The sequence below is a fragment of the Lepisma saccharinum genome, chromosome 12 (assembly GCF_977018435.1).
Source record: "Lepisma saccharinum chromosome 12, izLepSacc3.1, whole genome shotgun sequence".
Lineage (NCBI taxonomy): Eukaryota > Metazoa > Arthropoda > Insecta > Zygentoma > Lepismatidae > Lepisma > Lepisma saccharinum.
In genome coordinates, this window is record NC_139240.1 from 59,726,867 (window position 1) to 59,744,795 (window position 17,929).

The window sequence follows — 17,929 nt, forward strand, 5'->3', positions numbered from 1 at the left end:
TCCTAACACCCAGCCATGATTCAGGTTCAACGGTTCACAAAACCCAACGAGTGACCATTGTCTTTTCTGCAGTTTAGTTCCTTAGTGTGATTTTGTACCTTTCGCATTGCCAAGCGTTAACTCGTCATGCCAATGACGAGTGCTCTCATCAGAGGATGAATGATGAGTAACATACATCACCCATTGATTAATTGGTTAACATTCTAGGTACTCGTAAGATCCCACGAACTTTACGGTTCGTTACGATAGGATTAAATTGATGAAGGGACACTCACAAAGAACACCAATGCCCTGGCCGGCCCTGTGCTAACCACTCCGCAACGGAGGTTGGGTCTCCTCATGCACGAGACCAAGTCTTACCTCAATTCAAAGACAACTCATTAGCACGTACAACATGTACGCTTTGAGGGTTCGAATCGCGGCCAATACAAGGATATTCTTTATGAGTGTCCATTTTTCATCCTCATCGTCGCGATTCTCAAAAAAGTGGAAGAAAAGCGACGTTAAACAACAAAATCAAAAAGCAAGAGCTAGCAAACTGATATTTACTTTCCAGGCCTGGAGAAAAATGGTCCAGACTTCCAGAAGAGGCTTCTTTTTCTCTCCAGAACATATCCGCAAAACCTCTCCGCGTCGTCTCAGGTTACCAAGCAACAAAACACGTCATCTCGAAACGAGAGGAGGGAGAAAAGATTGATTCTTCCCCCCTTAGAAACACTCAAGACGACGAGACGCAGCCTCCGAGTAAGGAGCAGCGCCGAGAAAGATGTTCGCTCAACTCGGTGCATCAAGTGAATTAGGTAATTCCCCCGGATGGAAGATTAAAGCGGTTTTGACTCCTACGCAAGCATCTCTTTAACTGGCTGGGCGAATGAAAAACCTCCCACAATCATGAAGCAATGGGTAAACTGTAACTAATATCCACGAAATCCTTCCTGCTAGAGAAAGTTTAGGACGAGCAGGCTCGGATGTCAAAGGAAAAAGTAAATCCCTCTTGCTCTGATGCTTAAGTAGATGAACACGATGTCTGAAATGTCTCTAACGAGGACGTGTGTTGAATTTACTAAGAAATTATTTATTTCACTAACGTGGATGCAGATCCTAGGTGGAACTATCTCACATATTAAGTGATAAAGAGGCAGATATTAAACATTGCCACGTAAATATCACTTCAGAAATTCTGGAAAGAAATTGGGTAAGGTAGGTGGTACGTAAGCAATGTTGCAAGATGAAACGTTTTAGTTCATACAATCAAAATATTTCTGATCTTAAAAGCAAACAAGATTTCACCATGGTTAGTTGCAATGTCCCTAATCGTGCAATCAAAAATATTTCACGATGGTTAGTTGTAACAGTCATGATATTACAAGCAAAATGTTTTCACCATGGTTAGTTGCAATGTTCCTGATCTTACAAGCAAAAATATTTCATCGTGGTTAGTTTCAACGTTCCTGAACTTCAATGCAAAAAAAATCTCACCACTGTTAGTTGAAACGTTCCTGATCATACAAGCAAAAAGATTTCATCACAGTTAATTGCAAAGTTTCTGATGTTAGAATCAAAAATATTTTAACGTGATTAGTTGCAACGTTTCGTAACCTGGTGGGATATGGATGTATCATTGTGTTTGTCCTATCACCCATGTCGTTAGTTTCTCATCCTCATTTATCCTCATCGTGGCGATTAACGAAAGGCGTAGAAAAGCAACATAAAATAAGCAAAACCAGAAATACGAGTAATCTGATAATATTCAACATAACTTACCTTAAAATGAAGCAGGGCTGACCAGCATGACCTGAAAAATTAAGAAAACATCAATGTTTATATGCATTGAACGAAATAGGTACATGTAATAAGAAAGGTTGAAAAAAAAGAAGCAAAATTAACATGCTATACTTCTAAAGCTCCTGTTGTGATTTTAACCTTAAAAATATGAACCTACTTTATGCTCAGACTAATTGGGACTGGACCTACAGTTCAAAGTGGGATTCGCACCACTGTGCATAAACTTCCAACGGGGATCAATTCGATATTCGTACTTTTTATTGTAGTTGGATGTCCGCGGAGGATATGACTCATCGCACATAAGTCAAACACCTTCTTGGTCAAGCGTCGCGCCCGACCCTGTGGCCGAGTGGTTAGCACATCGCGCTGCGACGCCAAGGGTCCCGGGTTCGAATCCCGGTCGGGCTTGGTTGTTTGTGAATGTCCATTCATCAATTTCATCATTTCATCACTCATCCCCATCTTCGCAAATTAGCCAAGAGGCACAAAACGCGAAGTAAAATAAACTAAATCAAATCAAATCAAACTCTGACGTCAGAAGACAAAATACGGCGCTTGACCGAGGTGTTTCACTTACGTGCGATAAGTGGAAACTGACGCTCTCAGAACCAACTTTTACAGTGTAGTACTAAGCGAAAATCAGAAAAAAGGCAAGGATGAGCTGATTGCTTGAGATCAGTCACGTCTGTTGTTCCCAGAAAACCAGCAACCAAGATGTCTCTGCCTAACTTGACGAGACAGACGCGTTGCGCAAAAACTTTATGGGACATAACGACATTTTATGGCAGAATCTGTTGCATCTTCTTAATTAATGGCCTGGTTCATGGAATTTTTGTAGAGACGATCGCTTCAAGAAAAACCGGGGGATGGAGAATCTAAAGCTTAGCACATAATCTTGCAATTATATCCCACAGTTACTTGGGTAAGCGTGCGATTGTCGCTTTAGTCCCACAAGATTTTAAGAGGTTCGTCCGCAAATTGGTTTCGATCCAGATTTCAGTAACGTTTTAATGAAAAACTCTGCAACAGATGGCAGTACTGTTTACATTTAATTTATTGCGCAATTCTCTTGAATCTGTATTACATGCCATACAAAATCTTCCAGCACTATTAGGGAAAAAATATTACGCCAAGAATAAGGAAAGTTATAACTCTCTCATAGTAAAAAATAATATTATACGAGGGCTAAACGAAAAGTACCTTAAGAATAATTCTTAGATGTATGCTTTATTAGGAGTACGTTGAAAGTTTTAAATATAATCATGATCTACTTTTAATTGGTCATAAAGACTCGTTGTATTTTTATTTTTACATCCAGTTGAATTTTTCGATACGTAGGGTGAACCTGTAACTCCTTGTAGGAGGGCTAATAGTGTCTAAACAGCTTATAACCGTGACGATTAGCCAAAATGGCTAAACTAAATGAAACGACACTGATAACCTACTGGTGTCACCTCACGTAGACATCATGTGGCGAGTTCAAGGGTGACATTTTTTAACATACATTCTCAGGTAAAAGATAAAGCTGCTCACGGATATAGCACCGTGCCATGATGCAGGCTCATTTAGGGGCAGTCTCGATATCGCCAATTTTGGAGGTGATGTGATCAGCACCACGCTCCGGTCGCCTTTACCCCCAAAAGGTTGCCCCAAGGTACCCATTGATTTGAAGTTGGGTGAGCCCCGCTTTGTGCGGGGACAAGGCCGGAAAAATTCCAACCTTCGACTTCGATAAGCCACCACGGGAATTGAACCCTGGTCTCCCGCTTGGCAGTCAGACGCCGTAGACTAGCACAGCGCGCTACGACGCCAGGGGTCCCGGGTTCGAATCCTGGCCTGGCCATGGGTGTTCTTTGTTAAGAGTCCTTTCATCAATTCCACCATATCAACACTCATCTTCGCGTTTAGCCAAAAGTGGTAGAAAAGCGACGCTAAATAACAAATCAATCAATTTTCCATTTCTATCCTGTTTTAACTTCCATCCTTTTCCTCTATAGCATATTGCAATAGGAGATAATCATTTTACTCACAAACACGTTACTTGATTTTAAAGCCGTGTAATGAAATAATCACACTGATTACTTCAACCCGTAAACTCAAATTACAACTTTCTCATCCAGCAGTATCATTACGTTCCTCAGAACGGCACCATTATGCACACAAAAATCAAATTGTTTCCCTAGCATGTCGCAGTTTACAATTTCGCAAAATCTCCCCAATTTGCCCCGTTATTTCCCGGAATAAACCGATTATTCGCGTAATCACTCTCGGTGTTTTCGCCGATGATCCGTCGCAGAAGCTGTATACGCATTCAATTAATGAAGACCCAGGAATCATGATTTTAATAAACGCAGTCGTTGCAGCGGCGGTAATTAATCCAGGTAATTGGCATCACTGGAGCTCGTCGGCGCTAAAGGTGAACGCGCCAACATGCAAGAATATTTAAAACGACACAAATATGTTTTTTAAATAGGCACAGGTCCGTAGCCAGGATTTTATTTCGGGAGGGGCTCATTCCTTATCAGCAGCCGCCATCTATAGGCGAAAAAGTGGGAGGCAGAAGCCCTGAATATGAAATTCTCAATATATTACAACTTATTATACAAAAAAGGTAAAGTGCTCCCCTGTGCTATGCAGCACAACATGAAGGTGTAAAGGGGGTGTGGAGTTAGGGCCCCACACTTTCTTGCTCAAGGCCGAAGGTGAGGGTGGTGTGATCAGCACCACGCCCCTGGCTGCCTCCCCCCTCAGAGTCTCCTCCAGGTACCCACTTAATACGACGCTGGGTGGGCGCCGGAGCCGCTTGAACAGGTGGAAACAATCCCGGTACTCCCCCGCCGGGGTAAAACCCGGGTCTCTCGCATGGTAGTCAGGCGGCCTAACGACTTTTTTTTTTTTAGAAAAAAGGAAAGCCCCTAAGCGGAAGCTTCCCCCATCACACTTCATTCACTCATATCTCTGTTTCAGGACTTTTCAGGACAATCACAAACATCCATGTCCGAGCCGGGATTCGAACCCGGGACCCCTGGCGTCGTAGCGCGATGTGCTAACCACTCCGCCACGGGGGCCGACAACTGAGCTACCACGGCTCAACACAACTTATTATTCAAGATGTTTAATCCTGCTAAGCAAGTGAAATTAGTTACAACTATACACTATTTAAATTAGATATTTATAGGATTTCGGAGGGGCTACAGCCCCCTTAGCCCTGCCCCTGACTACGTGTCTGGGCACAAACCAACAAATGCTTTAAAAAGTTTGCTTGAGCTGATCTATCATCCTCTGCCCTAGGAGTAATGGCGCTAGTGTCACCATGTTTAAAACACTTGGAATCATGTGCGTACATTCCAGTACAGCACGGCCAGTAGTGGTGGTAACAGCATTACAGTTGCAAAATACCTTTTCTTTTTTCAACTTACATATTTTCCTACATTTACTTTCTAACATCTTAAAAGAATGAACTTGTAGTCCTACCAGTCGGTTCCTTTTCCAAGATGACAACCCTTAGCACCATCTTGCGGCAATTTGATAAAACATTTGTGTATTTCGCTCAACACTCCGCGCCCAGGGGAAGCAGGACCTTGAACCATTCAATAACAGGCCACCTTCTATGCATAATACCTCTACCCCCCCCCCCCATGGCAGGGGCTGAAATTCAATCGCAGTATGGTTTAAGTCCTCATTGGAGCGCCAGTTCGATATCTTGGACATTGTATAAAAAATAGCGCAACACAATAACACAACATAGCAAAGATAACCAGAACATCACGTTGTGAAATCTCATTTACTCCACGTGGACTTGAATAGTACTGTCAGTTTCTAAAACGGACGCTATTGGTGGAAAAGGTTTGAGGGGAGGATTCACTGGGCTCCCACGTGTACTTGTCACATGATTGTCAGAAGGTAACTGATCTCTTGGAACTTTCCTTGAAGTAAAGTGGCGTTCCAATGATGACTGGCTCTTTACCATCAGCAAGGCCTGATTATACATGTTAGCGCTTCTCGCTTTCATCTCGTCCGATGAAACAAATTTCTTCTCCCGCTTTACACCTACCAGGTTTATTTCTATCCTATGAATCATGTCCAGTGATGTGCCGTAGACTATACGTTTACGTCTACGTCTACATGCGTTGTCTACACGTAATCTACGAGTAGATTACATTGGGTTGTGGTTTACATAGACTACGTAGACAATCTAAAGTGCATTAAAATTAATTTTCAAGGGTTTCATGAAAGGAAAGTGACATTTTCAACTATATTGGTTTCTAACGAAATTAAAACAATCCTATTTACAACAACATTTCTCGTCTCTTCTATTATCAACTATGGAAGATAAATAGTATGCAAAAAACAACAACAGATGGCAGTCGTGAGCCAAGAGTGGTCTTTTTCCCATAAAACACTAGAATATTGTTTATATTAGGTTTCTTCCTAGGAGAGAAATTGTTCGAATTTGGAAGAAAGAGTATGAAAAGTTATCCTTACACATCAGAAACTGATAGACAGTATAATTTTGTTTTACTTCCACGGCGCCCTTTGCTAAGCTTTCACCTTTCGCCATGTTCTTTACATTGCTTACGTAATCTACGTGCATAAAATAGTCTACGTGTAGAATGTAGACTATCGTTGTTTACGCGTAGACGCACATCACTGATCATGTCACTAGCCTCAGCCTTTAAGGATTCTATGAGGGCCTACCTAGATCACTGTTCATTTTGTGGTTCCATCTAGTGATGGGTCATGGCAGTTCCTTTTCGGGAAGCAGTTCACCGGAGCTGGCTCACCGAAAGGAAGCGTTCACTGGAAGTCATTCAAAGGAAGTACGAAGCCATGGAGCATGCTTTGCTCTCGGACCAGGCAGTTCACTGGAGCTTCCTCGTTGAAGAAGTCGTTCACAGGAGGAGCTACCATACCAACACAGCTCGAAGTTGGTTTCGTTGGGTGGAGGAGGGGATGTGGGAGACTGCTTCTGGAGTGTGAAAATAATTAGAGGGGAGGAATCCGCCTTCGCGCACATATTAAACAGCTATAGGAAACAATGTATCGACTGACCGACCAAGGTTCGGGAGCTGCTTTCAGGGTGGGGGTGAATGAAAATACATTTTAATGGATAATTGAACTTTAGCGAACAAAAAGTCCTCATCGGAAAGGAAAAGTTGGACAAGTTATATTCTCCCCTCTTCCTTTCCAAAAATGAATTCCTACCCCTTGTTGTCGCAGTGCATTACAGCGCCTGGTGATAGATGAGGCAAAATAATTGTAAATATTTTAAACATGGACGTTCGCTGTATTTTTTTCAGGGAAGGGCAAACAAGGTATTTTTCCAAGGTGTCAAACGAGGCATATTTTCTTCCAAAATAGTATAATCTCCTAAAAAAAAACTTCAGTTTGAAGTTAGCATGCACCTGTAACGCCCATCTAATAATTAACAAATTGAGATTAAAATGAAATTATACGTATGTGTAAAATGTATAAATTTTAGGTTGAAATTTATTTTCTAATGTAGGTGTTGCCCCTCCCCACCTTTTCAGACTTGCATGCAATTAAATGACTACACGGTCAAACCAACACCCGTAAGAGAATGGAAGAGAGGACGCTAAACCTTTGAACTACGAAGAATAGCATTTGTATTTTTCAAGCTCTTTCCGCCTCCCGGCCCCACTTTTACTTTGAGATAATGGAAGAGCACGGAAACGGAACGTTGTCGTAAGTTTGACATGATGATCTTATATATATCAAATTCCTTCTACAGTTCCTTGCAATGCGAGTTGCGAAAACATGCCACAAAAAGAGTTAAAGGTAAATTACTTGCCCATCCCTCCCTCATTGTTGAACTTCTGCAGCATTACTGTAAACAGAGTTGCACGCATAGCTACGCGGAAAACCGCCACTATCAACAATCGGCAACAATCAGACGGGACCTCCCGCTCTCTCTCTCTCTCGACGGTTCGTAGGAGTGAGTGCTCGACTGTGAGCGTTGGCAACATACAAGCAAAGCTCACGACTTCCGAGGAACTACCACGGGTCATGGCAGTTCCTTTTCGGGAAGCATTTCACCGGAGCTCGCTTACTCAAGCAGCCATTCAAAGGAACGACCGACTCCTCCCGATGTTGGTTTCGTGCAGCTGAAGTGAAGGGAGTGGGGGAGGACTTGCTGGAGTTATTTTGAATGAAAATGATTAGGGGAGAGGGAACTGCGCTTGCTACTCGACTTCCCACAAGAAAACCAGAGAACATACACAGCAGTAACAATACACGCAAAGCTCACGACTCCTGGAACGAGGAACTACCACAGAGGAACTGCTCGTTCACTCCGAAGGAGCGAGCACTTCACAGTTCCCAAGAGGGAGTAGTTCAAAAGGAACGGTTCGTTCACGAACGACCCATCACTAGTTCCATCCCTCCACTGCATTATTAGTCCGCTACCTTTGTAGAAACAGTTCCACATCTCTTTTTGGCACTAAGGGGTTTTCAAAAGAAGCACAAGGTTCTTTTCTGTTCTGCCTAGACTTTTTAAAGAACAGACATGAACATTGGATTACGTCAACAGACAGAAAGGGTGAAATGACCTTGGAGTGATCTAGTAAGTAGAAACCCATGATTGGTCAGTCAGGTTGGTTACAGTTGTTGGTACTTAAACTGCCTGTCTGAGTCACTGCCATTATCTGTTCTTTGAGTTTACGTTTATGCACAGTAAGGCTAATCGGGACTGGACCTATAGTTTAAAGTAGGATCCGAACCACTATGTGCTTCCACCGGGTATCGAACCCCCGTGCATATAGCACCGTGCCATGAAGGCACATTTAGGGGGTGTGGGGGTAACCTCCCCCTCTCTCTCTCCTTGCGGGAGGCGCCCTCTCTCTCTGAAGAAAGGAGAGAGAGAGACAGAGAGAGCACACATTCTCGATCTCGGCCATTTTGGAGGTGATGGACCCCAGAGCAGCTTAATGCGGGAACAAGGCCTGAAAAGTTCCGACCTTAGAACCAGGGTTTCGGAGCGGAGTGCGGAGCGTACTAAAGGAGCGCTCCGGAGCGACTTCGAAGTGTCAGTTCTACTCCGCTCCTCGCTCCGGAGCGGAGCGTGGTACCACAGCACTCCGATCCGGAGCGGAGTGGTTCCATTTCTTGAGAGACACGCTCCGCTCCGGAGCGGAGTGGTTCGACTTTTTGAGTAGCACGCTCCGATCCGGAGCGGAGCGTGATATAACAGCACTCCGCTCCGGAGCGGAGTGGTTCAGCTTTTTGAGACGTACGCTCCGATCCGGAGCGGAGCGTGATACAACAGCACTCCGCTCCGGAGCGGAGTGGTTCGGATTTCTGGGACACACGCTCCGATCCGGAGCGGAGCGTGATACAGCAGTACTCCGCTCCGGAGCGGAGTGGAGCAGATTTTTAGACGAACGCTCCGATCCGGAGCGGAGCGTGAGACAACAGCACTCCGCTCCGGAACGTGGTGCTTTTAACAGCACGCTCCGATCCGGTTAGGAGTTGTTTTTTTTACACGAATGCTGTAATGCAACTATAAATAATGGAATGTGCGCATTAAAACCGACTTCCGTCACGGAGTGATTATAGTGGAACCACATTGAAAAGAGCCTGCAGTCCTGTTTCCACGTACTCTAGTTGTTTGTCTGTATGATCGGCCCCGCTTGGAGGGGAGGGGGACAAAATGGATCATGCTTCCTTATGGCCCTAGTCGAACGGGTGAAGGAGGAGGTGCGCGGGGACTTTTAGCCGAAGCTTTTTTGTTTGTGGTCGCTCTACAGCACAGCACCCTATGACGTCAGGGATCCGTGGGGTGGTTCAAAACCCGGCATGGGCTAGTACAGGGTCAACGAAGTTAGTAATAAGTTTGTTTTATACACTTGTATGTTGAATTGTACCTTCTGCAAATATGCTGTATAAAGAAACAAACTGCCAGAGTACTAAGTGAGGCGAGTGTACAATCTTTGTGTGTATCGTTCATCAATTTAATCATAACATCGATCATCCCCATTTTCGCGATTAGCCAAAAGCGACAAAGAAGAGAAGTAAAATGAACTAAATCAATCAATCAATCATGCAAATTAAACATTGGTAAAACAATACAAGAATGTTGTTTTGGCTCAAGAGAGAGAGAGAGAGAGAGAGAGAGAGAGAGAGAGAGAGAGAGAGCTATAGTACGTAAATTGTTCATTTGATATAAGTTGAAATATGAATTACGTAAATAGTATTGAGATGAACTATTTTGTATTGTGACTCTTAGATATAAGAGTTTGAATATTATGTGTTGAATGGGTTACGAATAATTTCAAGCAATCAGTTTTTCTGCTTTGCGGATTTGTCCGACCCACCTCCCCCATACAACAGACAGCTTCGTTTTGTGCCGTATTCCGTGTTCCTTGCAGGTGACTCAGTGCAATCGGCTAGCGCATTGGTCTTGTGCCCGTTTCAAGAGGGAAGGAGAGTGAAACTGGCACATAGCTTGTTTGTGTGTGCTTTCGGGGTTGAGAACTTCGTTCGCTGCGCTGTACATTGCGTTCGAAGTATCTGTATAATAGAGACATCGCCATTGCCAGACAGATCCAGTGTTGCCAGTTGTATTAGAATTATGCTACACCAATTCTGGCTAGATTGTTCTCTTTTGAAAGTATTACTTGCGCGCGTTGTTCTTCTCTTCAGTGTCATAAAAAGAAGCTTTTAAAAGCTGTGTTCTCTTGTATCATTACATCCATATTATGTGTGCTTGTCAACGGTGATGTATGGACATTTAATGAAATTTTTAACGCCGCTGATACATGGACGTCTTCAGGATCTTTTCCAGGAAGGGACAAGCAAGACATTTTCCAGGAAGGGACAAGCAAGATATTTTTCCAAGGGAGGGGGGCAGAATGAGGCAGAATTTCTCCAAAATAGTATTACTCCCTTTAAAAAAATTCTACAGTTTGAAGTTATCATGTTCCTGCAACGCCCTTGCAATAGTTAATATATATTACTGTGACTGAAATGAAATTATATGCGTGAAATATATACTTTTTGATTGACTTTCATTTCCGGGTGGCGTGGACCCCTCCCTTCCGGACATCCATGCGAATGGAGAAATCATTCCAACCAGTCTCGGTTAATGGAATTATAACGTGACTAGATTTGTTAAATCAATACACAAGAACAAAAAAGTGCCTCCCCGATGGCGCAGTGGTAGCGTCGTCGCCTTGTAATCAAGGTGTCCCGGGTTCGATCCCTGGTGGAGGCATATAGTGGTTCGGATCCGACTTAAAACTGCAGGTCCAGTCCCGATTAGCCTTACTGTGCATAAAATGGACTTAAAACAACAAATCAATCAACAAATCAATCAACAAGAATAAAAAAGAAAAATCCGTAATTGTTAATTCTATGCATCATAAGCCACGAGAATCATGGAAGATCTATACTGTAATAATGAATTGAAGGAAACCATGCCGAGTTTTTATTTATAGTCTACCTGTTCAAGTAGGAATGGAAAGGTGCACAAAAAGAATTACAAAAATGTATGTAAGAGAAAACCAAGTATTTCGATCAAGTTATTTCTATAATTGTAATAAACAATGACCAATTGTCCTTTCAACTAAGTAAGTTTCAATTTGTTTTTTCAGGACTATTACCTTTGCCTTGCCTTTAATCGTATATTTCTCATGATCCGTAATTTTAAACAAATTCTAGAGAAGTCGGTAAAAAAATAGGACACCGAAACTATGGAAAAGAAATATACTGTGATAGAGAAACAAACACAAAGGAAACACCAATGACATTAAGGCGGGTCAAACCAACACCATTTGTCGTTGAGAGCTGAACTTGCATCCACGAACTCGCTGAAATATTCCCATGGAATTCGTTATTCGTCTGATATTGAATACCCAATGATGCTTTCTGTTATTTAACAGACATTTATGAAGTGAATACATTATTAAAACTTTGCCAGATTTCAGAAAACACACACACACACACACACACACACACACACACACACACACACACACACACACACACACACACACACACACACACACACACACACACACACACACACACAAAACCTAAAATATATGCATAAGAGGTTGTTCGTTTGGAAATGAATTTCCAAGTTTTATTTTTATGCTCTTGTGAATAGATGTAAAGGAAAGTAAAGCATCTTATTGTTAAACAGATTTACAAATGTATATTTGCTTAAGGATTAATTTATCACAATATACACTGCAATTATACATTCAACATACGTTGAAACAATGCCTTTTGTTATGAACTTTTGGTGGATTTAAGACTCAACAATACGCTATCGAGAATAGACCTACAGTTTAAATCCTACCTAAAGTGGGATTCGAGCCACTATGTCCTTCCACCGGGTATCGATCCCAGTGCCCCTTCATTACAAGGCGACGTTGTTACCACTATGTTATCGGGGTACAGCTCGCTACTTTTTTTTTCAGTTCACATTTATCACTTCTCTCATTATCATCGTCGCGAATAGCCAAAATTCAAAGCTAAGTAACAAAAATAAAATCAAATGCCATCAGTGAGGAAGGCACGTATTGCTCGCAGCCCTGTTTTTCAAAATGAAACCATAAAATTCAGGACATGTCCCTATCCAAGTAGATAATATTACATTTTGTGTTTATCACGGTTATTAAGGATTATACATCATGTTTCGACTTATCTGCTGACTACACATTGTTCATTACTGAAATCTTGCTTTCAGTTTGCTGTGTACAATATACACAATACAAAAAATATTTATTTTATACGTATACATACGTTTTCTGGCTTTCTAGACTCAGAAAGTTAAATATAGCAACATTCTATTCGTTGTTTTTGCAAAATGTTTGCAATTTTCTTATAACCACCATGCCTATTTCCAGGTTACTGCTTACAAACTTGAAATGTTAGATATGGCAAACAGACATTTCGTAATTTTTGCAGTAGTATACGTATGTAACCACTCCGGAGGGGAGTGGGCAAGTTCTTTGAATATCGCTCCTCGCTCTGGAGCGGAGCGTCACAAGGTATCGCTCCGCTCCGGAGCGGAGTGAACCCTTTCCTAAAATTTCGCTCCTCGGTCCGGAGCGGAGCGAGAAATTTTCCAACTTCCTCTGCTCCGATCCGGAGCGGAGCGTGTCAAGGTAGCGCTCCGCTCCGGAGCGGAGTGTACCATTTTCTAAAACTTCGCTCCTCGCTCCGGAGCGGAGCGAGAAATTTTCCGATTCCCGCTGCTCCGCTCCGGAGCGGAGCGGGCTAAGACATCGCTCCGCTCCGGAGCGGAGCGAACCATTTCTTAGAATCTCGCTCCTCGCTCCGGAGCGTGGGCAACAGTCGGAGCGTTGATCCGCTCCGCTCCGAAACCCTGCTTAGAACCTACCCGGGATCCCTCATTTGTTTTTGAAACAGGTGTGTTAGTTTCATGTGTTCGAAATTAGGGCATGGAATTATTTTTCACTCGTGTTCGCAATTAGGACCATTTGAGCATTGTTCGCAATTATTAAACACACATCAGATAACCTTGAAATGTTAGAATTTGTGATTTGGTGGGGAAAATAACAAAGATTTCTTCTACAAATGTGATTTCATGATTGACACTAGAGCGTTGTTCATCATTGAAGTAAGTCAAAATAAGCCCATCTCACAAATTGGGCGTCATACTAGTATCGTACACCCACACTGGAACGTTCCCGAAGAACTTGCTCAAAAATTGCAACAAAGATCGGATGCAATTTGCAACAATTAGCTCCAACATCCTCGCTGATGGGGCGTGGGATTGAATTTACGTGTTGCTACACGCATGCTTAAACTGTTAGAGCCTCTAGAAATGGTCGTTTAGTAGCTAAAAATAACCTTGCGTCAGACACTACGTCACGACAACGCTCCTCCTCACTCCTGAGCCGCGCCAATTAACTCTTCTAATTCGACTGAAATGATGGAGCGGCGTGTTGTTTTTTTTAAATCAGCGACGGTGGGCAGGAACGAGTTTTTCCTTTAGTGAGAGCGCCGTTTCCGGTCGAGACGTGGGTTCGTGCAGAACAGGTTGCCGCCTTTGAGGTGAAGCGGAAGTTCAAGGGGTGGGAGTGGCAGCACGGAACCTGTCAAACGCATTTCAGGCGATCTGAACGGGGGCAAATTCTTCTGATACACAAGAGATGGCGCGCAGATCGCTTATTGGCAACTGAAGGCCTTGATAAGTGAAACAAGAGTCATGACACTAATTTTTCACTGAAAGAATGGCATCTTTAAACATGTAACAATGCAATTGTTACTTACAAGAAAGGTAAGAAGCAAATGGATTTGTCTCTAATTTTTTTACTTTGATTCACTTATCGATTATATGTTTTCATTCAGCTAACTATACAGAAAATAGCAGTTCGTTTGAAATTGAGAACTGTGTGAGTTTGAAGATAGAGTATAGATACAAGTACATTGATTAATCATCATTAAGAAATGTATTATGTGCTGAGAAAATAAGTAATACAGTTAGGGCCCTTTAAAAATTCTGCCATGCAGCGGTGCCCATCCCCCCCCAGGCCAAAGGCGCATCCCCCCCCCAAATCATGACATGTCATCATTTTTACATCCATTTCTTTGCAGGCTTTCAAGAATATTAATTTAATGGTATGTCAATACTTTCTTAAGATCCCGAGATATTTAATCTTTTCCAGCTTCCCCTTTGGCACGTTCGGGGTCGAAAACGTGTGGATGCGATATCGCTAAATACAGTCTCCAAACTTTAATTTTCGAACTCTCTCCACTACAGAAATCCCTTCACAATCTAGGATTTAACACTTTATCAAGAGCTTTCTATCTCCCCCTTTAAATTTAATACTCAATCCTACCACCAAAGTTTTCAGGCCAATTTTAGACTTACTGTTGATATTAAAGAGCGGATTCTCCTCCAAAGAATTGATTCTCAGTCTCCACACAAGAATTTCGCAACAGTCTAAGACAATAGTAATACACAAGAATTGGATACCCCCTTAATTTAAGACTCAATCCCCCTCTGACTAAAATACCCGCCATAATCTAAGACCTACAGTTGGATACTGTTTCCCCAAAAAGTTTAATTCAGAATCCCCCCCTAGAACTCACGTGTCAATTAAGGCCTAATATGTAAGATATTTCCCCCCCCTCCCTCTTCGATAATACCCTTAAACACTTTCTTTTCTTCATCTAATTGATTAAATATGGTACATTTAAGGTGTGAAATTTTTACATGTATTTTGGAAAAATATATAAATGTTGAATTTTATATTATTTGAAGGGGAAAAACACCGCGCCATAATCCCCCTCTGTGGGCACCCCTGCTGTCATGAACTGGAAAGTCAAAACTTACAGCCAGGGGGGACTTATTTAACTAAGGTTGATTTAAATCACGATTTATAGAATAATGTACATAAGGACTTTATAGATATCAGAAACATTTTTGGTGAAACTACATTAATCTCGTAATCATTTAATGGTGATTATTACGTTCTATGTTAGGTAAATAAAGGAAATAATATATATGTACTGATGGTGTGAAGCTCATACGAAAGGAAATGTAAATAATACAGGATGTCTCTTCATTTAAAATTCAATAATTTTATGGGGGAAAATAGCAAACAATTTGTGTAGAAAAATATACCAAATACTAATCATGTTAAAATATAAATAGTGTCATTATCATTAAACTGTAAATAAACATGGCAGCTGATATTTTTCGAACTATCATTTAAAAAATCTCCAAAATTCAGGTGCAAAGACAATAACAGTATTTAAACATAATATTTTAAGTTACAATTATATAGTACAACCAGAATGTTTTGGTTTCAATGGAAGAAAAGTTACTGAAATTATTATTAGTTTCATTACCACAGTCAACAAACATTTTCACAGTAGTTACAGTATCAGAAACAGAAAAATGTATGTTTACGTATTTCTTATTTACTTAAATCAGACTGTTCAAATATTTTACAGTGCGGTTTACTAGAAAATGCCTTTCTATAAAATATATATATATATGTATGTGCATGGTGCCAAAAACCATGCAAGCAATTTAAATAAAAAAATATAAATAAAAATCATGATTTGTATGCACCCTGCTTACAGCAATGTTTATCAACTGTTTATTGGGCCTCCCCCAATGGCGCAGTGGTTGCGTCGTCGCCTTGTAATCAAAGGGTCCCGGGTTCGATACTCTGTGGAGGCACATAGTGGTTCGAATCCCATTTTAAACTGTAGGTCTAGTTCTGATTAGCCCATGTGTGCATGGACTTAAAACGAAAACTCAAAGCAAAGAAAATATGAAAACATTGTTAATTTGCCGAACATTCCAATACTTCTGACAATTGAATGCAAACAATGAGTTCCAAACTGAACGCCGTGCAACAACTTTTGTCTGTAGGGGACTGTGTTGCTTGTTATCGGAGGATGTGCCGGAGGGGTTAGCACACTGTGGCGGAGGGGTTAGCATAGTTAGCACACTGCGACGCCAGGGGTTCTAGGTCCGAATCTCGGTCTATTTTACCATAATATCATCACTCATCCTCATCGCCGCGATTAGCCAAGAACGGCAGGAAAGCACCGCTAATCTTGACTGGTAGTATGGCATATGCCTTTCACAGGAATGATGTGTTGCTGTCTTGAGGTACCTGGTTCAAACTTCGGTTTCTCATTCTGTAACACACATGCTGATTTCAAATGGAGTTGTATGCTAATTTCTGCAGTGTGACACGCTTGCCCCAAAAATAAATGAATAAACAATTGAATAACATTAATTTCGAGTTCGCGTGTGTCCAAACTAGAGTTTGGAAACAATAAAAATATAATATGTTAATACTTCAATTCCAACCTGCGCTAAGAAATCCACCACTCTTGAACTACGAAAGTCGAAATCAAACATCATCAAAAGAGCAACTGATTTAATAAAACCAAATATGCATTAAAAAAATAAATGAAAGCTGAAAATGAAAATTAAGACGGGGAAAGGGTTAAGAGAAAGAACAGGAAGAAATGAAGTTGAAATACTAATTAGAAAAAATTAAGTAAGACTGAAATAATTATTATTCAGTCGAAAGGAAATATCTTCTAAAGGAGTGCAGGAATAAAAATATACAAACATAATTTGGATGCAGGATTCTCAAAAATAAATAAACTTAATTCAATAAAGCAAGCAAGACTGAATTCACCGTCATGAGTAAAGACAATACACGTACTCCAGTTGCATTTTTAGTGTTATACACATTTCGCTATGGATGTTAATAAAAAAGCAAGGTTACTTCGCTATGGATGTTAGTAAAAAAGCAAGGTAAGCATTTATGAGAATTCCCTACTACCACATGTAGAATTCACCTCACAAAATTGTGACAACCAATTATGTGTTTCAAACTAGACCAAACATTTCAAGAGAATGGAATTCGCGATCCCCACATGTAGTGAATCGTCTAATATCTCAACTACTGCCATCTGTTTTTAAGAACCGTACTCTTTGCAAGACAGAACTTTCTTATTAGTTTTCTTAACATTTTATGCCATGACCAAAATATTACACGGTAAAGTGAAAAATCTTATGGCAGTTCAGATCCCATGGCCAGTGGCGGCTGGCCAAGTGCAACAAGTGCAGATGTTTTCACCTAATTTTCAAATTAATATTGACATTTTTCATTTGCTTGTTAAATTAAACTATTTCCCAGCAGAACGCACACGATAATACTCAAATAACACGCCGCTCGGCGCTACGCACGTATTGAGTTCGTCCCAACCCAAGAGCAAACACCGCTAGGTTGCGGAAAACTTAGCCGGTTGTCATGGCAACGGTGACGTCACCTAGCGTTGGCCTTGAACGGGTGTCGCCTTCTAGATGAAGCAGTTCTCTCGTCGGAGAAAACATCGCATCCAGTGCTTGTGGCAAAATCTTCGCGTTCTCGCGAGATCTTGTTCCGCGTGTGTGTTTCGCGTTTCCTATCGTGTGTTGTGTTCATGTGTTGAGCTGTGGTTTCTACAATGAACCCAGTAAATGACTTAGTGTGTAATTTGTTGCAGACACCATTTTCCAGATGGACGGATGAAGACAAAAAAGACGTTTTAAATTGGGGGGGGGGGAGAACTGCCACTTACTATTTGTTTTCATTGCCTATAAATATACTTCTTCACCTGTTATTTTAGGCAC

The 17,929-nt window shown here is 41.5% G+C and overlaps 1 protein-coding gene across 2 annotated transcripts in view; it reads right to left on the reverse strand.

Annotated features, from left to right (window-relative positions):
* Positions 1 to 17,929, reverse strand: part of LOC145996136 (uncharacterized) — a 614,980-nt gene that overhangs the window by 447,760 nt on the left and 149,291 nt on the right. For both annotated transcript variants that reach the window (XM_083132453.1, XM_083132452.1), the window contains one exon: positions 1,765 to 1,795. The gene's annotated coding sequence lies outside the window, so the exon portion shown is untranslated. The remainder of the gene's footprint in view (positions 1 to 1,764; positions 1,796 to 17,929) is intronic.